This window comes from Armigeres subalbatus, chromosome 2 (assembly GCF_024139115.2).
Source record: "Armigeres subalbatus isolate Guangzhou_Male chromosome 2, GZ_Asu_2, whole genome shotgun sequence".
Classification (NCBI taxonomy): Eukaryota; Metazoa; Arthropoda; class Insecta; order Diptera; family Culicidae; genus Armigeres; species Armigeres subalbatus.
In genome coordinates this window covers 127602443-127625831 of record NC_085140.1, presented here as the reverse complement: position 1 = coordinate 127625831, position 23389 = coordinate 127602443, and the positions used below count along the sequence as shown (strand labels likewise).

The 23389-nt window shown below is 39.5% G+C and overlaps 1 protein-coding gene across 3 annotated transcripts in view; it reads left to right on the top strand.

Moving 5' to 3' along the window:
* The first annotated feature begins 7847 nt into the window (after window positions 1–7847).
* LOC134210834 (putative phospholipase B-like lamina ancestor) overlaps window positions 7848–23389 on the top strand; it is a 142094-nt gene continuing 126552 nt past the window's right edge. Inside the window, exons 1-2 of one of the 3 annotated variants that reach the window (XM_062687165.1) lie at window positions 7848–7973; window positions 8096–8413. The gene's annotated coding sequence lies outside the window, so the exon portion shown is untranslated. Of the gene's footprint in view, window positions 8414–23389 lie in introns of all 3 variants that reach the window. The other 2 variants (XM_062687164.1, XM_062687163.1) reach the window with 2 other exon arrangements.

Below are 23389 nucleotides of genomic sequence, written 5' to 3'. Positions count from 1 at the left end.
ATTGAGGCTTATAATGATGCTAATGAAGTGTGTACTATGAGAGATGAAAAAATTTGTGAAATAAGAATAAATGCTTTAATAGGCTTTCTCGGCTTACGGAGTGCTTTGCTGCACTATAATGCGAAGTAGAAATTTAAAAAAAAATCAGCTTCTGTCTGTTAAAAGGTCAGTTAAAAACTCTATAAAATAAGAATTTAGCGCTAGAAAAACGTTCTTTTGATGTAATCGCACTTGTGCCTGACTTGCCATTAGCGTTATTTCAGCGCATAATAAAAAAAAAGTAATGGAAATCGTGACAAGCTATTTCACAAATGTGTTGTCCACTGAACAAATGATGCGTATGTTATTCTATGGCATACTTTAGTCGTACAGAACAGATTGATTGTATCATCGAGGATTTGGGTCCTCATTTATTGGTGGAAGTTTCCTTCATTCTCTATTCGTAGCAAACTGATTAAATCGTAATGCGAGTCCTGACAGGTCTTAATGATATTATGTCTATTTAACGATGAGTTAATTTTCTTCGTTTAGGCCGAATTCTCTCAAAACTTATAAGTACTCTGAAATCGGTTTTTATGCAGGGGTTGCGTTCTACATAAATCAAAACCGCATAAAAACGCGCAAATCCTAAAAAAACGCAACTAAAAATATTATTAAAGGGCAATATGTTCATAAGCAGGGGTCTCCAGTAGCCTTGCGAGTAAAGGCATAGGATTGCCAATCTGAAGACGGCGAGTTTGATTATCGATCCGCTCTAGGATGTTTTCAGGCTGGAAACTTTCTCGACACCCTGGGCATAGTGTATCCATTGTACTTTTGCCACGCAACACGGCGGGTATAGAAAACCTTTAAATTAATAACTGAGGAAATAATAATATAGAACATAAGTTGAAAAGCTAGAAAAATTCCAGTTGTAATGTAGAATACCAGGTCCTAACGCATTATCTATTCATTGATTTCAAGGCGGCATACGACAGTATAGACCGCGTAGAGCTATGGAAAATTATGGACGAGAGCTGCTTCCCTGGTAAGCTTACCAGACTGATCAAAGCATCGGTGGGTGGTGTGCAAAACTGTGTGAAGATTTCGGGCGAACACTCCAGTTCGTTCGAATTGCGCCGGGGACTAATACAAGGTTGTTTTGCGGATGACATGGTGAATGCGTCAAAGATAAAGTACTTGCTTGTGGGCGGAACCGAGCGCGACAGGGCCCACCTGAGAAGCAGTGTTACGATAGACGGGGATACCTTCGAGGTGGTCGAGGAATTCGTCTACCTCGGGTCCTTGTTAACGACTGATAACAATGTTAGTCGTGAAATACGAAGGCGCATCATCTGTGGAAGTCGGGCCTACTACGGGCTCCAGAAGAAACTGCGGTCAAAAAAGATTCGCCACCGCACTTAATGTATTGTGGCGTCAAATTGTTGATTCAGTGTTATCTGTTCAGATGTAAACTAAATAAATGAATGAAGTTACAATAAAGTTACTGCAACCTTTTTTTTCTGAATCGTGCTGCTCGGGCTATGACCAAGGGCTTGACGACCCTTTTCTAAGCCACTGCGAGCTGTGGGGCTTGCCTAGGATGTTGTGGGGTTTGACAGTGGGCTCTGTTCAATTCTCAAAAAGCTGCATGTTTCCTAGACCTATTCATGTTTTCAAAAAGTGCCAAAGTATCCTAAATTCAACCGGTCAACCCAGAATCACTATTCTTATGCTAACATAAGCGTCCTGTCAATTTTTCAGCTAATTTGGATAAACTTTCGAGGTGGCTCAAGTTGATTTAGTGTTTTCAGGTATATCCGTTTTAAAAAAAAATCTAACAAGAGATATAAACGACAAAAACCATCGCAACAACCTCTATACGGAAGCTTTTGGTGTGCTCTACATGTCTTGTGAACATTGCGGTTCGTTCCGTTCACGTTTTGACTATTTTAAAGGGATTTTCAAGCTTTGAAGTGCATAAAAAACGGTTTCCCATAAAAGTCGTTGTCTACAAAATTCTTGAATTTATTACCTACAAATCATTGCCAATTTACTATATTATAATTTCTCTTTTTCCCTGGACATTTATTATTTATTACCAGACTAAGGCCGGAGTGGCCTGTCCAGTACATACAAGTCTTCTCCGTTCAGCTCGGTCCATGGCTGCACGTCGCCAACCACGCAGTCCGGGTCCACAAATCGTCCTCCTCCAGATCGATCCACCTTGCCCGCTGTGCACCTCGTTTTCTTGTTCCCGTCGGATCGTTGCCGAGAACCATTTTCACCGGATTACTGTTCGACATTCTGGCGACGTGCCCAGCCCACCGCAGTCTTCCGATTTTCGCGGTGTCAACGATGGATTGTTCTCCCAATAGTTTATGCAACTCGTGGTTCATTCGCCTCCTCCACGTACCGTCCGCCATCTGCACCCCACCACCGAAAACTCCCAGTGTGCGTTGGTCCTCCACGAGCATCGTCCAGGTCTCGTGTCTGTAGAGAACTACCGGTCGAATAAGCGTTTTGTAGATAGTCAGTTTGGCGTTTTGCGGAGTCCAAAGTACGTACGACTTCCAGCCACTATGCGTCTCCGAATTTCTCTGCTGGTATCGTTATCGGCGGTAGAACCGATAGAAACTCGTGGTGGGTGGCTAACGTTGTCCTCTCTAGACCCTCTTCTTATCATGTACTTCGTCTTCGACGTGTTGATGACTAGTCCAATCCGTGTAGCTTTGCTTTTCAGTCTGATGTAGGCTTCCTCCATCCTCTCGTTACGTGCCATGTCGTCAGCGAAACCAAATAACTGGACGGACTTCGTGAAAATCGTACCACTCGTGTCAATCCCTGCCCCGCGGTAGTTGCTACAATCCAGCTTATCGCCCTTTTTGTAGATAGGACACACTACACCCATAGATATAATATTGCTACACCTTCCATCCACTCCTCCGGCAGAACCTTATCCTCCCAAACCTTGGTAATTACCCAGTGTAGAGCTCTAGCCAGTGCTTCACCAGCGTGTTTAAACAGCTCTCCTGGTAGTTGCTCAACTCCAGGGGCTTTATTGTTTTTCAGCCCCCTGGATTTCCTGGAGATTCTGAGCCGAAAGTCGTATGTCTTGCGCGCGTGCTCCTAGATTAATTACCATACCGCCACCGTTGTCTGCCACATCGCCTTCGTAGTGCTGCCGCCACCTTTGGATCACCTCACGCTCGTTCGTAAGAAGGTTCCCGTTATTACCCTTACACATATCGGGCTGTGGTACGTGGCCCTTACGTGAACGGCAGGGCTTGGATGAATGAAGCAATGAAGATGAGGACCAGATATACTCCCGAGGAAGATAGCTTCATGAGAGAACAGTTTCAAAGTGCTTGGTGAAGAATGCTTCCTCGCTCCATATAGCACTGCTGTACGAACCAGCTGGAGAGTGAAATCAAACACCCGCTAATGCAGAGAATATTTAACTCTCTTGCCTCACTTATACTGAGTTGCGCATTTCAGTTGGAATAAATGTGTGAAAGAGAGGTATACGCTACATTCTTTCTCTTTCTGGCTTACATGGTTTTGTATTTACACAACACTCACTCGCATCTGAAACACTGCAGATGAACGAAGGAACCATCATCATTTCACACTGCTCTACTGAACGATGCCTCGTCGGCACTACACGGCTTGTGAAGATGCCACGTTCAAAACTCCCAACTTTCAATGTATAAAACGAATGCTTTGTATTTGCCTCTTCTCTTTTTCGTGCAGCCAGCAGCACGTCGTCGAGCGCACATCAATCGGTCCTCCGAAATTAAAACCTCACTGCGGGCTAAAAACGAAGCATTCGTTCGTTTTTGAACGAATTTTCCAAGGCCTGGTGAACGGTATAACTTCTCATAGAACTTTCGTGCAGCGCGTTATTAGCGCGGTACAGTTGCTCCGTCTCTTCACGGTCGCGATCTTCCTGCTGTCGCCTTTTCCTCCGAAAATTCGAGTTTTGTCTGTTCCACGTCCATTTGTACCGTGCCTCATGCAGCGGTGCAGCCTAGTGCAGCAGTTGCGGTGCTTTCAATGGCGGATAGAATATCTCTCCAGTCATCTTCAAGAGATGCTGCGCCTAGCTGCCTAGAGTGCCAATTCCAGCTGCTGCGCGTAGTCTACCGTCTACCGTCTTGTAGCCGCCCAATGTTTAGCCGCGCCGTTCGACTCCGACGCGTGTTGTACACCGTCGAGAGTTTTGAGCGCAGACATACTGCAACGAGGTAGTGGTCGGATTCAATATTCGCACTGCGGTAAGTGCGTACGTTCGTGATGTCGGAGAAGAATTTACCGTAGATTAGAACGTGGTCGATTTGGTTTTCCGTTTCTTGATTAGGTGATTTCCATGTGGCCTTGTGGATATTCTTGTGGGGAAAGAAAGTGCTTCGGACTTCCATTCCGCGGGAGGCTGCAAAGCTTATGCATAGTTGGCCGTTGTCGTTCGATGCGTTATGCAGACTATCCGGTACGATGACTGGTCTATACATTTCCTCCCTTCCTACCTGAGCGTTCATGTCGCCGATGACGATTTTGACGTCCCGCAGTGGACATCCATCGTATGTCTGCTCCACCTCTGCATAGAATGCTTCTTTCTCGTCGTTGTGTCTTCCTTCGTATGGACCTTTTATTTTCAGCGTGCAGATCCTTGCGTTGCTTGGCTGCCACCCTGTTGTTGTTGACTGTTGTTGCATCTTGCCCAGCACTCTGAAGCCGGTTCCTAGCTCATTGGTGATGCTACAGCTCTGGTAGAATGTAGCCGCTTGATGTCCGCTTTCCACACTTTCTGTCCAGTCCAGCAGATTTCCTGCAGCGCTACGACGTCGAAGTTGCGGGGATGTAATTCATCGTAAATTATCCTGTCGCAACCTGCGAACCCCAGCGACTTGCAGTTCCATGTTCCAACCTTCCAATTGTGATCCTTTATCCGTCGCCTAGGTCGTTGCCGATTATATCGAGTCGTATTATCTTCTATATCGTTCGTAATGGTTGTTTTTGAAGGCGGCTTATTGGGCCTTATTGGGCGCAAACCTTCTATCTCGTCGGAGGGCCGTCGTGTCAGGTCTGTTTGGTGTCCCACCTTATACCAGGACAAAAGTTTACAAAAGCAGATAAGTTGTTTTGAAAATTTGGTATTGAGTTGAAATACGTTTCCTTATTAAGTGGGTGAAGTGGAAGGGTTTATTTTCGGCTTGCAGTCTTTATTATGAGCTGAATGATTGGTGAAGTGAGTAGTGAGAAATAAGAAATGTTTGTAGTGGGAAGCGTGAATAAGTGAGAAGTGACAAGAAAAACCCATTTTAATTCAGCGAGTAGTGATACTGCCAAGACACCAACCTTATATGGGGCTTATATGGATCGATGTACCATTTTCTTCATAACTTTTAAACGCAACGGTCGATCGTTATCAAATTCAATTGTGATCAACAAGACTTTGTCCCCTGTCGAATAAAACTTGTTATGAGAAAAATCGGTTAAAGATTACTATACGAAAAGTTGTCTAATGTTTTGCTTAGCTTTTGTGCACACACATACACACACACATACACACATACATACACACGGACAGACAGACATGTGCTCAGTTCGTCGAGCTGAGTCGATTGGTATATAATACTATGGGTCTCCGAGGCTTCTATAAAAAGTTCGTTTTGGGAGTGAAATGATAGCCTTTCGGTGCAACTTCGTTGGACGAGAAAGGCAAAAAGGAAGGAAAGAAGGAAAGAAACAAGAAGAAGGGATAAGGAAGAAGAAAGAAGAAAGATGGAAGAAGGAAGAAAGAAGAAGGAAAAAGAAAGTAGGAAAAAGGAAGAAGGATGAAGAGAGAAAGAAGAAGGAAAAACGAAGAGGAAAGAAGGAAGAATGAAGAAGGTAGAAGAAAAAGAAGAAATAAGGAAAAGGAAGATGAAAAAAGATAGAGTGAAAAAAAAGGAGAAGGGAGAGAGAAAAAGAAAAAGGAAGAAGGAAGAAGGATGAAGAAAAAAGGGAAGAAGGAAGAAGGATGAAGGAAAAAGGAAGAAGGAAGAAGGAAGAAGGAAGGAGGAAGGAAGAATAAAGAAGGAAGAAGAAATAAGGAAGAAGGAAGAAGGAAGAAAGGAGAAGGATGAAGGAAGATGGAATAAGGAAGAAGGATAAAGGAAGAAGGAAGAAGAAATAAGGAATATGGAGGAGGAAACAAGAAGAAGTAAGAAGGGATAAAGAAGAAGGAAATTTAGGAAAAAGGAAAAAATAAGAAGAAAGAAGAAGGATGAATGGAAAAATAATAAGAAAGAAGGAAGAAAGAAAGAAGATTGAGGAAGGAAGAAACAAGCAAAAGTAAGAAGGACGATAGAAGAATAAAGAAGGAAGAAGGAAGGAAGATGGAAGAATATAGAAGGAAAAAAGAAGAAGGAAGAAAGAAGAAAGAAGGAGGAAGAAGGAATAAAAAAAAGAGAAGAAAGAAGGAAGATTGAAGAAGATAGAAAGAAAGATAAAAGAGGAAGGAAGAAGGAAGAACGAAGAAAGGAAGAGGAAGAAGAGAAAATGAAGAGAAAAGAAAGAAGAAGAAAGAAGGAAGAAGACAGATGGGAGATGGAAAAAGGAAATAGGAAGAAAAAAGAAAGAAGAAAGAAGTAAGAAGGATGAAGGAAGAAAGAAGATGGAAGAAGGAAGAAATTCTTCGCTTTGAGTACTCAGTTCACTTTTCTCTTTCCTTTTTTCACTTCTCGATTCTCACTCCCTACTTCTGAATACTCACTTCCCATTTCTCACTCTTCATTACTCATAAAATGTTTTTCTCAAATTTTCAAGTTTTTTAACTAGTCGGGCAAACGGCATTCGGCCAAATGGCTTGACACCGCATCCTCGGTTGTGCCACGCTCGCCAAATAGATTTCTACTTGGTTCGCCAACCTAGTTCACAGCGCCCACACCTTGTACCTACCGGATGGGAAACGAATGCTATTTGTACATGGTTGCTGTCCGGCATTCTTGCAACATGCCCTGCCCATCGTATTCTTCCAGTTTTAGCTATCTTCTGGATACTGAATACGGCCGTTATTTGCCGTGCAAATATGATCCAAATATGAATACACCAAGTGCTTGCAAGTTCTGCTCGAGCATAGTCTAAGTATCATGTACGTAGAGAATCACCGGTCTTAGTTATGAGCGTTCTGTACATGATACATTTGGTGTGGGTGTGAATCTTTGGAACCTGTAGCAGGTCCGACATTCACAGATGATACGCTTTCGTGTTTCACTATTAGTACGTATTTCACGACTTTGTGCAACTTATCTGTTTTGTTTCTGATATGAGAAATTTCGTATTGCCACAGGTTTCAATGCATTTTTTGGGAACAAGCAGCTATTTGAAAAATGTTGTATGTGCTGCTTGGAGAGGAGGTGAAATACACAACAGGTAGATTAAGGGGGTTCAACACTAGCATATGATCACTATGAATTCTTTCTGCACCTAAAATATTACTTCTCAGGATCGATGACAATATATTTTGAACACTCCTATTTATCTGTCTGTCGTAATCAATCTTGAATGGCGTTTACCAGTTACAGTGTTTGTATTCGGTAACTACAAGTCTTCATGTAAACAGCTGTTTAGAAGCGTTTGTATACGTTAAGCTTAGCTACTAGCGGCACTCAAATTTCTCAACACGCGCATTGCCTTCATCGCGTTCATTCATAACATGTGGCAGGTCTTCAACACTACCGTCATCGTCTACAACCACACGGGCACAGATCCTAACCACCGACTACAACTGAGGTACTGTCTGATGTGAAAAACTCGTTTTGAACCACCCAACCGGAGCGGGAGACGATCATCGCAGCGTCGCGTTGTTGCGATGTCACCCGTTGTTGGAGGTTGTGTTCGAATTCATTCATTTCCCGAATCTCGGCACTGACGGTCGCGCGGTTTTTCGAAGTGTGCTTCAGAGCTGTAGAAAAACGTCCACGCGTCGTTCGACAACTTGCCCGAGCTGGGTAAAAATATCTTTTTTTCTGTCCTTTCAATGTCTTTCTGCGGCAAAGCAAATCATTTTTTCTAACAAAATCACATCTTTTGTTCAAAGTGTTTACCTATTTTTGTAACTATTCTTTTATAGTTTGAAGTCCATTTGCTCGAATGATCAAAGATTGTGCAACAAAAAATTTCTCGATCAAGTAGTGTTTCGGCAGTTCAGTGTGAGTGTGGGAAAGTGAATACGACGGAAGAGAAGAAGATCGTGATCAAAGGGCTGCTGTAGGCGGAAATAGTTTCTCGTGAAAGCAAATTGTAGTCGCGCAGAATATCATCTGATCGGCAATTATTTCAAAACTGCGCAGTGCACCTCGTGATCAAGTGAGCGGCTATTAGGCTGCATCCGCAATTGAAGTACGCCTTACTACGAAACTGGCATCTACTAATCTTGGATTGACATTCGGTAAGTGACCCCAACATCAACGAACAAGTCAATAAGTCATCAGCGGAAATTATTATGGTTTTATTTGCCTCTCTGGTACACTAAGTTAATACCAAAACCGAACTTTCGATAGAAGGCTTATATACCAATTACTTATCTTAATTAATTGATGCTAGGCAAATATGTTTAAACTTACCATTTTGGTCGATATACTCACAAGTCTTCGTCGGCCTATTTTTTGTAAATAAAAAATGTCCGATCTGTCTTCCGTAGTTTTAGCAAAACACTGATTATTCACAATGTAATGTTTAAAAAGAGTATCAGAATACTTAAAAATATTTTATGAAATGTAAGGAAAAGCAAAAGAAAAGATGAGTTAATATTTATTTTATTCTCTGAGAAATGTTTGAATGTGCATCTCATGATTGGCACAGTAAAATATAAAGAAGTCAAAAGCAAATGAGCTTGTTTATTTTCGTTAGTTAAGTAAGATTTGATTAAACTGGGGCCTCATGTTTCTATTTCGAGATATGATGAATATGGCACTGTAATATGGTAAATAGCTCCCCTGTTAACTATCTCTTCTCAATGTACACGATTCAATACCATTCAAATCAGTCGTGTTGGTATTAGTATGTCAACTTGCTTATCAATTAGAATTTTAAATTCTTCGATTCGCTATCAGTCAATTATAATAAATTTCAATCCGCCATTGAATTCCATTTCCCATGTGCTCTAGAGTTCCCAAGTCTTTGCCGAACTCAAACTACTGATTTGGACACAGTTCACACACCTTAAAAGTGGTGGCCAAACTTCGGTGCGTGGACCTCTCACGTTTCTCGTTCCAATACGTGTGCAGTTAGAAAATGTGATAGTATTTTATTTAATATTTAATTTCATGGTATTTTTTAAAATTAAAGTGCTATTACTTTTGAAATGTTTCAGTATTGTCTATGGAAAAACTAGAATATTGAAAAACAATTGTGTTGATCTAATCCGAATTAGTTGAATGCGGAACTCTAGCATTTTGGTACTATAGAATTTAACGTAACATTTTGCATATGCGGATAAATCGTATGTCATGTCATAAAAATTATGCTTTTGGATGTAAGTTTTGAATTATGTTCGTCAGTGTTCGAAAAAGTGACGTGCAGGGTAAAACAAGCCGAGGATCACTGAGGATCCTAAAGCGCGAGGGCAATGGTCGATGTGTGTAGAAGGAAAAAATCAAAAGTTGCGATCGTTCACTGGGGGATTTGGACAAGGACGAAATACGTGCGAGAAAGCACGGCGACCAAGTGCGGCAGGAATGTGGGAAACAGAATAGAGGATGCAATTCGATCGCCTACGGCAAGCCAGACGGTCGGACAAGCCCATAGCCTAGCAACCAAGCAGACGGGTGCTACGAAAACAGTCAATGCAAAGAAGAGGCCCCGCCACACCGGGGTCCACGACAATTTGGATTGAGAATGAATGAACCATTCCGACTGTGGTGTAGTTGTGATATCAATCGGTACTCAAAAGCACGTGCTTTGCATTTAAGAACTCGTTTTCATACACCCACAGCTACAGTTGTTGGTAGATGTAGATCAAATTTGAAAGCGGACTGTTGAGTGTTGAACGATTTGCTCATGCGAAGCGTTGAGAACCTTTAATAATCAGACAAAATATGTGCTGTAAATACGAATTTAGTTCAACATGGAGTTCATCGACATTAAAAATTAAACTATTTTGACTCGCAAATTAATGTATTTATGATTTGGATAACGAGCTTGGACGATTATCTGTCGCTTTGGATTGGACTTGTCCAGTCATGTTAGATCACGCTAATCCATGTTCCAGCGAGTAGAAAGTCTGTGTTATTCCACAGTGTATTCACACATCCTATCCGGTCGAAGCGAGACGTAGGCTAACTGTGAAAGCAATTCATTTCAATTTATTCCCAATCGTGAATTATTGATCTACAAAGTCGGGAGAAATGTCTGAAGTCGCACTAACATTCGTAATCATCTTCTTCTCTGGCAATAAGTGTTGCAAATCGAAAGTTGGAATAACAACAATATGTTTACGATAATTGGCACATTTGTTTGAATAAGCTCTGACGCAAATCGAACCAACTTGAAACCTAATGAATTGACATTGCTTTGATGTTGAATACGAGAATATATATCTCCAATTCAAGGTTAGTAATTTTTAAAAGAAAATGTATTTGAATGTTATTATTCATGATTTGGTAGATCTAATCTTTCTATATTATAAAAATGAAATGGTCGCATAAGTCGAAAACGGATGGATGGATTTCCTTCATTCTTTCAGCAGATATGTTCGTTAAAGTTTCCGACGGGTTTATATGATATTTCTTCATGCAAAAATCACGAGTAAGGTTGAGTAAATCGTGAAAAACTATGGGATTTTCGCATGGGCAGTTCACAACGCGCATTCTCGCCTACTATGCAGGACAACGTCTGCCGGGTCAACTAGTAAAATATATTTAGCAAGTCCTATTGCAATATATTGCTGTTCCAGAGAAAACTTTTCGGTTTTCGGTTCAATTTTTAAACTTCCGCAGCTGTCACTTCATACTTTTTCTCTGCTGCTTGGCATGGCATTTTACGATGACAACGCCAAATATCTGATTTTTGTTTCAGTGTATTGAAGATTTTCAGGCTTGCGGTAGAACTTTGACAGCAGCGGAAGAACTTTACGGAATCCGTGAAACGGAAAATTTTGAAAAGATCCGTAATAACTGTTAACATTAATATTGAAATGAGTATGAGTTAGCCTTTCGAAATGCCTGTTTTTTAAATTGTGTCGTATCCTACTTTATGGTCACCAAACAAAACCAGCGAGTTTTTGCACACATACATACACACACGTACACACAGACAAACATATATAAGTGATATCACTTCAGTTCGTCAAGCTGTGTCATTTGGCATATAACACTAAGGGCCTCCAGGCCTTCTATAAAATGTTTGTTTTTGAGTGAGCACGTAACCTTTTGTACACTTACACACTTAATTTTTTTGCAGGATCTCAGCAAAATGTTAAACTTTTACCGAGTTTCGCACAGCCGTGCCCCAGCAAACATGCTTGAGATTTCTTGTTGATTAAAAACAGCAAATAATTTGCCGAAAATCAGCTAACAAACGTCATTGCCGGGATATCAGTTTTTATTTTGCTGGGCAGACGGCAGTGCGGATTTTTGCCGAGCTACAGAATTAAAAACTGAGTGTGTAGTGTATCAGGTATCAGGTATCAGAACGTCGGCTCCAGGGGCACGTTCACCTCAATTTGGGAGATTTATGCCATCGTCTTCACAGCCTTTTTCATCACACACCTGACGGGAAAGGAAGTGAACAAAAAGGAAAGAAATGTGGATGGAAGAACAAAGGGAATGTTTGGAAAAGGCCTTGAAGAGGGCATACAACGCATAAGCGTACAAGAGCTTATAGCTCCTAACCACAACAAAATACTCTGAAGGGTCAGGTTTCTGAAGTCAATTTCACTAAGTAAGTGTTTACCAAATATTTGGAAGCGCAATTGTGCATAGACTGGGCAGTTACATATTAGATGATAAGAAGTTCCATAATCGGATTCACAACTAATACAAACAGATGATTCAACGCGTTGAAAATTTGCCATGTGATAGTTCAGTCGGCAGTGACCTGTCAAGGCCTTGACTAAGACACTGCAATTCTGTTCAGACAGATTAGCTAAATAGCTTGCTACTACCGGAGATGGCTCCCTGATGTACAGTTTTGTTTGATGACATGAATCCAGACTACTCCAATGCCATTTGTGCTGAGTGACAGCCCAATAGTTGATCAAAAGCTTCACCCAACTCTTGGATATTGGAATAGCTGGCTCAGGGCCAATAAAGTCATGCGATGCTCCATTACGAGCTAACTCATCAGCCAATTCGTTTCCAGCTATGGAAGAATGGCCAGGTACCCATATAAGGTGTAAAGTATTAACTGAATTCAGTTCTTCAATTTGAGTTCGACATGCGATTACTAACTTCGACCTTGAGTTGGCCGAGGCGAGAGCTTTAATAGCTGCTTGGCTATCTGAACAGAAGTATATGACTTTGCCCATAATGCGTTGCTGCATTGCAGATTTCACTCCACAAATGATGGCAAATATTTCCGCTTGAAAGACAGTGCAGTGTGTACCCAGTGAGTGTGACTGTTCCAATATCAGCTCACGCGAATAGACGCCTGCACCTGCTCTACCTTCGAGGAGGGAGCCGTCAGTGTAACAAACAATGCTGTCCGACATACTTCTCTCCAAATAGCCAGATGTCCACTCATACCGCGAGGGGAATTGTGTTGAAAATGTCCTATAAGGAAAACTACTAACGTGTGTGAGATCACTTGGAGCAAGGAAAATGTTGTCCCAATTAACCATAAGCGGTAACAACGAAGTGTGTAGAACTGCGGTTTACAGGATTCTCTTCCATAAAACCGAGTACCCATAGTCGGTAAGTACAAGAAAATGCTTCTTGTTTGAGATGTATGTGTAGTGGGGCCACGTCGAAGAGAACTTCGAGAGCACCCGTGGAGTTGAAGAAGAACGCACCAGTTATTGCCATTAAGCACATCCTTTGAAGATGGCCTAAATTTAGACTGAATTGTCCTCACTTCCCCCTTTTGCCACCACACGAGACATCCATAAGCCAAAATTGGTCGTACAACTGTTAGGTAAATCCATTTGATATATTTGGGTTCAAGATCCCAAGTTTTACTAAAAATTCGTCGGCATTGACCGAAAGCCATACACGTCTTTTTGATTCTGAACTCAATGTTAGGAGTCCAGGAAAGCTTTGAATCCAAAATTAGACCCACATACTTCACCTAATCAGTTACATCGATTTCAGAACCAAAAAGATGGACGAATACCATTGCGGTTACGTTTTTCCATGAAAAGAACAATAGATGTTTTATTCGGATTGACCGAAAGGCCATATTGGCGACTCCAACTTTCAAGTACCTGAAGAGCACTTTGCATCAGCTCGAATAAGGTAGTAATGCACAAACCCACTATCAATGTTAGATAGTCGTTGGCAAATCCATAGGTAGGAAAACCGCCATTATTTAGTAACCTCAATAGCGTATCTGCAACGAGATTCCACAAAAGTGGAGATAATACTCCCCCTTGAGGGCATCCGCAGACATTTATTTTATTTATATTATTTTCCTTACCGCTACTTGACGTAATGTCGAGTAGAGATGTCGGTTTTTAAGCATCTGGTGAATCCATTTGGTAATAATATTAGGTAGCCCATGACAACGTGCGGCTTCCAATATTGCATAGAAGGACACATTGTCGAAAGCACCTTCAATATCTAAGAAAGCACCCAAGCACGATTGTTTTTGAGCGAATGCTTTCTCGAAGAGTCACGGTGGACTTTCCAGATTGGTAAGCATGTTGATTAACATGAAGAGGCATGTTTGCCAAACAGTCATCACGAATGTGATGATCGATAATACGTTCTAAGCATTTCCAGAAGAAATGAGGTCAGACTGATGGTCTAAAACTCTTTGCTTCTTCATACGAAGCACGTCCTCCTTTTGGGATAAACTTTACAGTGACATCCCGCCAGGATATGGGAATATACCCAGTAGCAAAACTGCATACTAAAAGCTTTTTTAAAACATGTTTGATATGCTGAAAACCTCTCTGAAGAAGAACGTGATAAATCCCATCCTCCCCTGGAAATTTGTAGGGAGCAAAACTGTTAAGTACCCATTGAATCGATTCAGTAGGTTTGATTCTACGTTAGGGTGGCTCAAATTAGTATGGGAAAAACTTTTTTCAATTTTTTTGATGGGCCGCCCTCTTATTCGGTTCTATTTGATGCCCTGATGCTTAAAATTTCAGCCAAATCGGTCAACGTTTGGGTGGTGCTAAACTCGTTGGAAGTTTATATGCAAAAATGGCGCAGAAACATCCAAAAACAGTGAATTGTAGTTGGTCGGCACAACTTACGATGAAGAACTATGATACTCATTCAGATCTTGAAATTTAATACAGAATGTTATGTAGAACTGCGAACATTATAATTTGCCCGGTTGAGCTATTAGCATTTCTCTGAAGTGGGGTTTGAGCAAATTTCGTTTCTTTTACTGAAAAGAAATAAATTCCCCCCTACTACACTCCAGTAAAATGCTAATATCTTTGCCTAAAAAACTCTAATCTTCTCGCGGTTTTCAGCATAACATTCTGTATTTTATTCTACATATTCTACAAGAACTGAATGAGTATCATGCTTCTTGATCGTAAATTGTGCCGTCCAACTGCAAATCACTGTTTTGGGATGTTTCTGCATACATTTTTCCATAAAAACTTCCAATGAGTTTAGCACCGCCCAAACGTTGACCGATTTACTGAAATTTCGTCCAGAGCATCAGGGCACCAAATAGAACCGAATAAGAGGGCGGCCCATCAAGAAATTTGAAAAAGTATTTTTTGAGCCACCCTACTGAACATATATTCATCTCATCGGGAAACAAAGAAATGCAGCACCAATTTCGTCGCCTCTTTTTGTCAACATGCGTGCTCACTGCTGAGAAAAATCACAAAAATAATGAACAATCCAAATTCTTTTCCATTGCTTTGTTTTTGATGGGATGAATATCGGAGCCATGAGATGAATTCCAGGAGCAGTTTCCTGTTTATATCCACCAAAAGTAAATTCCACTATCCGCAAAAATCAATTCACGCACTTATACATATTTATTTTTCATGTTCTGATTAGTCAACGCCAACGCACTGCCCGTGCACTGGATGTCCTGGATAATATGTTTCAATCAAAACAAACACGATGCTACGCACACCAACATATCCAATGACAGATGGAACTGAAAATGTTTGAAAATGAAAATATTCAGGGGTTCACAAAAGATATTTAGTTACTAGATAAAGATTGTCGCTTCGGTTCCCTTTGTTCTGCTGTCCGAAACATGTGTGGTACATACTACTGTCAAATCGTATGGATTTTCCTTCTTTGACATTTAGCTCCCCTATCCTCGCCGGCAAAAAAGATGTTCCGAGACAGCGACGACAGCGACAATCTTTATCTAGTAACTAAAATATCTTTTGTTGGCACTGACCCAGGTTTAAAAACGAATTCGACCTAAGAATCCCAAAACCTTCCATGGGGGTATTCCTATTAGAGGTGGTAGAGTTCTCTGCATCTTTCTTAAGTAGGTGTCCAACTAGATGATTTCCATATGAATGGTGCCTCTCAACTAGATCTACTTTTATGCAATGACTCAAGTCATATATTAAGATTCAATCAAATTGATATTCCTGTACTTTCAAATCACGACATGATCTTTGCTTCGTTAAATATAGAAACAACACAGTTAAACAGTAATAGCTTCCAAATTCGGAACTATGATCGAGTCAATGCTACTGAACTTTCTAATTCCCTGGACGCAATAGACTGGATAGCTTTTACAGTATTACTGACCCAGATATGCTCGTTGACATTTTCAATTCCATCATTTGTGATTCCACGACCAGCATGTACCAATCCGTACAATATCTAAGAAAAGTAATCCAAATCCATGGTTTACTAATGGTATCGCAAGAGCCGTTGTTGATCGTGATATGTCATTTAAGCAATGGAAAGTCACATCGAAATGAAAGTGATCACGCATTGTTTAAAAGACTACGAAACAAGGTAAATTTTCTAGTTCGAAAAGCTAAACAAGATTTCCTCACCCTTCGAATCAACACTGATCTTCCCGCAAATACACTTTGGAAACGACTAAAGAATATCGGAATTAATAATTCATCCCCCAATAATACAAAGCGAAGTACTTTTGAAGCTGACACTATAAACCAATTTTTTCTCTCTCAGAGAGTTTCAGCAATGGGGATATTGGTTTCATGCCGCACCCTGAAGTTCCGCAATGGTCAACATTCAGATTTCACACTGTTGATGAAGCCCAGGTTATAAATTCAATTTGTGATATCAAATCTGATGCAGTAGGACTAGATAACATACCACTCAAAGGTTTATAAAAATGTGGGTTTGCCCTATCTTATATCAATAGATAACTCATATTTTCAATGCAATAATAGAAAACTGTCGATTCCCTAAGTGCTGGAAACTTTCTAAAAAATCATTCCGATAAAAAAGAAAAAATGTTTCATAGTTCTCTCCAAAATTTGCGCCTCTATCAGCATTCTCTGTGTTTCTTCTTTTCTAAAGTTCTGGAATCCATACTAAAGAGAAACAGATTTGCGAATATTTGAGATGAAAATGATCTATTGACAGACACTTTCTCCAATCGGGATACCGTCCAAAAACACAGCACGAAGACAGCGGGATGATGAAAGTATTTCGATGATATAGGAATAGCTTGTTAGATAAGGGTAAACCTGGTAGTATTAGTTCTTTTGTAGATTTTTCTAAAGCTTTCTGACACAATCAGTCATTCAAAACTTGTGCAGTAGCTGCAAAAGAAACTTTAGTTTTTCTTCCAACGCAGCACGTTTAGTTTATTCGTATCTATCAGAAAGACGTCAAAGTGTATACAATAATAATACATTTTCTAGTTTTATTCCTATTTTGTCTGGAGTGCCCCAAGCGATCCATTCTTGGACCAATCTTTTTTACCATGTATATTAATGATTTACCTAATATTTTGAAGCTATTGTAAAAATACATATATGGTCGCTGGATGATGTAGAGTTATACTTGGATTGTTCTAATTATAGTATAGATTCCATTGCAAGATACGTAAATGAAGATTTGTCTACGAATTTTGAGTGGTCCTCTAGAAATAAAACTCTCAATTAATGTCGAGAGAAAACTTATGCTATGTTCCAACAACAAGCTTTTTACAATGGAAACGTCCCTTTCGCTGATATTGAATCAAACTCCACTGAGGTACGATGAAAAGACAACTAGTCTAGGGATTCCTAATTAAAAATAATCTTGGAATGGGATCACTACATTCTTCTTCCAATGCGGTGGGTAAAAATTTATTCAAAATTGAGAACCCTTCAACTTTGTGCACATTTTTTATCATCTGGATATAAAATTTAAACTCTTCGAAAAGCCTCGTTTTTCCGGTATTTCACCAATTGCGATTTTCTATTGCAACAGAATATCATCGTCCACGAAGAACAAGTTACGATGTTGCATTGAATGCATGCGTGAGATACGTTTTTCAATTGTAAGTAGATTCGACCGTATGTTACACATTTGCAGTCCAAACTGATTGGTTGTCCTTTGAGAACTTCTGGCCAAGCTTTTTAGGTGCTTGCTTGCAAATTCGAAATATTGTAACAAATCAACAACCTAGATATTTTACACAGCAAACTTGTAGTCAGTGTAGAAGAGCCCGCTTTACCAAATTCAATTCCCTTCCCTGCCACATCGTACAACCAAGCATGGTAATTCCTTTTTTTGTCAAGAGGTGGTACATGGAATTTGCTCCCCAAATGATCTAACCAATGGAACATCAATTATACGGATTCAGAAAAAAAATGTTTGAGCAACTTTAATAATCTTTAATAATCAATAATCAGTTTTTCTTTTTTTTCAATTTCTATTCACTCTCATACAAGATAATGATGAAAATATGACTCACAGATTATCGCCCCTTATTAACGTGACACTAGTTCTTCTTTATAAACAGAGCTAACATTTATAAAGACTACTAGTCTTTAAGTTATTAATTGAAATAAACAAAATAAAATAAAAAATAACCATCCTTCCCCTTCATAAGCATTCGCAAGGTCGGGCAGGACAGATCTCGACTACTGGAGAGTGCATTGTTTTTTTTTCTAAGAGATAGTGATTAGTCCCAAATCAATATCTGTGGTGTGGATGAAAATATTATTACTCTCTATACAATAATCCTGGCTTGCTTGTACCTCACCTACGAATTTAGTGCGAATTGCTTCCATACTAATGCTAATATCAAAATTTCCAGTTCTAGAAATTCAATGGAAGTTCAACATATTTTTAATGGAAAATAAGAAGAATCCGATAAACATTCGAAGATTTTCTCAAGAAAATCAGGAAAAATTCAGATCAAGTTCTCGTAAAAAATATATAATAATTTTCATACACTAATTAAAAAAGAATATTCCTTAAATATAATAAGTCATTTCCTCTGAAACCCCAACGACTTTTCAAATTCTCAGAATTAATCCTCTACCTCACAAATGTTATTACGTTAAATATCTTTGGCTGTGCATATGCACAGCATATGTTTCCTGAAATAAGGACAAATTGATATGAAATTTGCGAAAGAATTCACGTGTCTTGGAGGGAATTCAATCTTTCTAGATCAACATTTGAAAAGGTAGCGTAACAGCCAAAATTTAGTTCCCTTCTGGATTAACTTCGTCTACATATAAAGCCATATATGGTGACAAAGAATCAGAAGGAATAAATTTTGGCTTAACAAGCCCTTTTCAAATGTTGGTTCTATATAACTCTCCTACTCTCTCCGATATGTGAGTAATCCTACACTGAGTAACAAGACCATAAAGGTCTCGTTTGCGGTGAAAGCCATCAGGAATCCGAGTACTCAACTCTCCACCGCGGTTAGCTCTCTTTTGCAAATTGAATTATCTTTCGGATGCTTGATTTGTCCAATCTTCACATGTGCTTTACTTTCGTTGTATATCCATCCACAGTCTAAGATATTCAATTTGCAAAAAAGTAGAGCTAACTGGCTGATGGCTTTTCCGCAAACAGAGACCTTTTAAGTGGTCTTGTTGTGTAGAAATTATCACGCCTATCTAGAGAGTATGAGGTTGAGGGTTCGAGTTTATTGTGATTAATTGTAAATGTTATTGCGCATCAATCGAACTTCTTTTGACTTATTTCTATAATACAATTTCACAAAGAACTCATATGTTTACGCCTTTTTTTTTAATGAAAACAAGAAAGTCCAAAACATGCTGCGATTTGATTTTGGTCCATGCTCCCTGATTTTGTTTTTCTGTGAAAGTTCCAAACAATTTCTGTGGAAATTCTTCACAATTTTCGTGGACAATCAGCGGTAGAGTTTTTCGGGTAAATATTCCGAGAAAAAAATCATGGAAATGCCGAAGAAGTTCTCATAAAAATTTCGAAAACTTTGCCATGGAAATTCTGAAAAATTTTCGGTGAAAATCCAAACAATTTTCAATGGAAATTCCAAATAATTTACCCTTGGAAATTCCAAAGAATTTTCCGTGGAATTTCTAAAAAAAAAAAATCCATGGAAATTTCGAAAGAATTGCTTTAACAACTAATTAATATACCTGGTGCACAAAATTTTATCACGGAAAATCCCCTCTTCATGGTGAACCAGGATTACTATACAATTTGTTTATTTATTCCATCTACCGCATTAATCTGATTACCATCGTCCATTGTAATTTCGTTTAATCACATTCATTTGTGACAAGTTCCACACGTCAATCCAAGCGCGAAATTCCGCTAATTGCGTTTTCACCATCAATTATATGTACGTACATACCGGTTTCCTAAACCGTACACGCCCTGATCTGGCGGGCAAACGTCTTTAGGGATGTTCTGAAATTACGTAACGCTTTTGGGGGGAGGGAGGTTCAGCTTGCATTTGCGCTTTTGTTACACTAAAAAAGGTGGGTAGGAGGGGAACAGGTACTACAACCGTCATACGCATAACGCGAATAAAAGTTTATCTTTAAAGGTTTTTTTTAATCACTGATTGAGGTAATCGGTGCTATTATGTCTTAATCATGACAATGAATGCATGTACCAACCTTTCCTCCTTTCACTACCATACTACGCATAATTGTCCGCATACTGGTCTTTTGTAGTATTTTTACTTTTTATCACTGCAAGAGCTGTTTTGATGATTTTTGAGAATCCTAAAAGACAGCGGAGTTTTACTTCGAACAATTGTTTGCTGAGAATTTCGAATATTCATTCTAAGCAGTGCATTTAGCTCAACCACTTTTAAACTACACATAAACAGTCCAATTTAAAAATGATTTGTCTATCGTTATCGTTTTGAGTCATTACCGAAATCAAGCACATGGCAGAGACCGTTACGTATAAAAGAAACAAAGCGAATATCGTATTTCTCGACAGAACAATTCCGCTAAACTAAAATTGGTCGCAAATTCTATTTTAGTTTTTACTAGCTGCATTCTTGATAACTTGGTTTTAATCATGTGCCGTTTCTAATCTAACAGTTTCCAATAAATGCAAAACCCACGTACTTTTAGAAAAAAAAATGGAATCAAAATTTTCTCAGTTACGCATTATATGGGGGGATGGGGCCTTGAAAAAATGTTACTTTGTTATGAGGGGAGGGAGGGGGTCAAAACTCTGGTTTTTGCGTTACGTAATTTGTGAACAGACCGCCCCACCTGATTGCATCAGTTGTTTCCACTGGCATACATTGCACGCGCCGCTTCGAATTTCAACATGTGCCATACGGAATGGGCGCATTCTGCCGCTTATCCGTACCGTTGTTTCATCGTGAACTATGGTGGCAGGCAGCGGTAGCGCAGCGTAGCGTTTCCACGCGTTTCGTGGGCTCGGCCATCATTGTCAATATGTATTCAAATGCGTAACCGTGATGTGCTCGCAGAGTAAATCAGCAAACATAAACTTTGTAGCGTTATTTTGAAACCATAAATTTAACCGGCAGATAATTTCGCACTTGCCCGTCCTGTATCAATAACTTTTGATCATAGGCGCCAGTGCAGTGCGAAATGACGTTCAGGGGCTAAAATTACAGGAAAATGTGGTTCTATCTGCCGGTTTTGCCTTAAGGTACGCTAATACAGCGTATAATGTTTACCTGAATAATTCAAAGGATTTGTGTAGTACTGTAAAGGTCCTCCTGACGGAATCAAAGTTTCAAAGTGCTCGCGTTTTCAGGGGCACACCACTCGGCGCTACTGGAGGCAACGCAACTTCCCGCTTCATTTTTGTTGATTTGGCTTTGCTGCGTCGCAGCATGCGTGAAAAATAAATAAAAATGACAGTTGTGCGTTGCTTCCGTATCCCGAGTGGTGTGCCCCTGAAAACGCGAGCACTTTGAAACTTGGCTTGCCTAACAGTGACCTAAATCGGGCTACTAATCGACTGCTGTTACTAAGCCAATTGAAAGCGATCGGTTCGTTCAAAATGATGGGCCAAATATTAAATCTGTTTCTGACATAATTTAAATGGAACTCAGTACTTAGGTTGTATCAGTGTACTTCGTTCAGTTACGTGTACTAAGCCGAACTATTTCGTAATCATTGTGAATCGAATTTGTTAGTACAGACAAGATGTTAAAATTTACTGAGGTGATGCTTTTTGAGGTTTGAAATCGGAAAAGTAAGAGAATTTTTATTTGTATTAATAAATAATCGTCATTTGTGAGCATTAACTAAAACATGCTCACTGTCGTAATCTGACAAAGTGACCTATACGCCATTTCATAATATTAGTGTTAACGGACTCCTCGTCATCTCTTTAACAGAAAAGTAACGTGTTGCTTTGGCGCATACGTCAATGTCGTCAATTTTCATATTACGGACAACTTGGTTCTTTCACAACCAAAAACATTGAATCGTTAACAGTAAGACCGACAACTAAGCACAAAATCCACACACGTTAAGTTAAGGGAAGATCCATTAATGGTGAATGATTAATTCATATTATTTGGTGGGGAAACCGTTTGTATGCAAAAATGGTAATTATAATACAAAATAATGATATATACAGGAGTCCAATTTCATTCAAATGTCTCGCTTTCTAATGAGATAAACAAATGTCGAATAACAAACCACTCCGACCGATATCGTCAAGCCAAACATAAGTTATAGCGAATCAAGATCTGGAGCTTAAAATGGATGACTAATACCGGGCGAAAAGGAATGTGTTTGTTGAAATGAATACTGATCACCTGATGTGAGCATTTATAATTGACCAGTTATCACAAAATAAAATGTGGTTTTATCAAATAGTTCAATAACTCTGAAAATGTTTTCTTTACTGAACTATTATTCAGATCCATACAGAACATGCTCAAGGAATCAGCATTCAGAAAGGTGATTAATTAAAAATTAACTTTCCACAAACAATCAATAAAAGCAATGAAAAAAAACTTATAAAAGCAATAAATTCGTACATTTTTCCATAGATGACTCCTTCTTTAAAAGCATTCATCGTTCATGGATAATTCTATCTCTATTTATAATAACTGCTTATTATCTGCAAGCAGGTATGGGGAATTAAAAATGCACAGGAAGGTAGTGAAAGTTTCCCACAGACCCGATAATCGATCGTAGAGATCGCTGGTTGAGTATAAAAATGACGTATTGTTGACTGGAGACTCGTTATTATTTTACAAAGTGATTTTAAAACATCAATTGCTTGTATATATAGAAACATATAATACTATCCCTTTACAACAGGAAACAGAAAATTGATCTATCGAACAATGAACTCGGTGGTTGTTCGGCACCTACGCGGAAACTTGTGTTTTGATTTTCCTACTCATACAAACTATACGGATCGGAGCTCTGTGAACAATCAACAAGCGTTTGTAGGCCTGTTTATCCGCCCGCTGGTGTCTGGCGTTCCAGCTAGCAAGTGGCAGCAAGTTCTACACCGGCTTTGAGCCACAGTCTGGATCTGGATGGACCACGTCGCTTGTGTGCAATTATAACAATGATATGGGCCACTCGAACTGGTATTTAATAATTATTTCAGCAGCTAAACGAGCAATCAGCTATTCTGTTTACGGTTGCAATCATGCATTGGTGGCATGTGCCATTCGGTCTCGGTGGCTTTGTACGCAAGACAGTCTTAAAAAACAAACACAAAGTTGAACTGAAACTGTAGATCGATTTCTACGAAGAAGCAAGTTAACGCGGTCAAGGTTACAATAAGTACAGTTCCATTCAAAAAAGAATTAAGACAAGTTCATTTCCATTGCCGAGGCGGACTACTATTTTGAATGTGGATCGATTTCCAATTTTGTATCTATC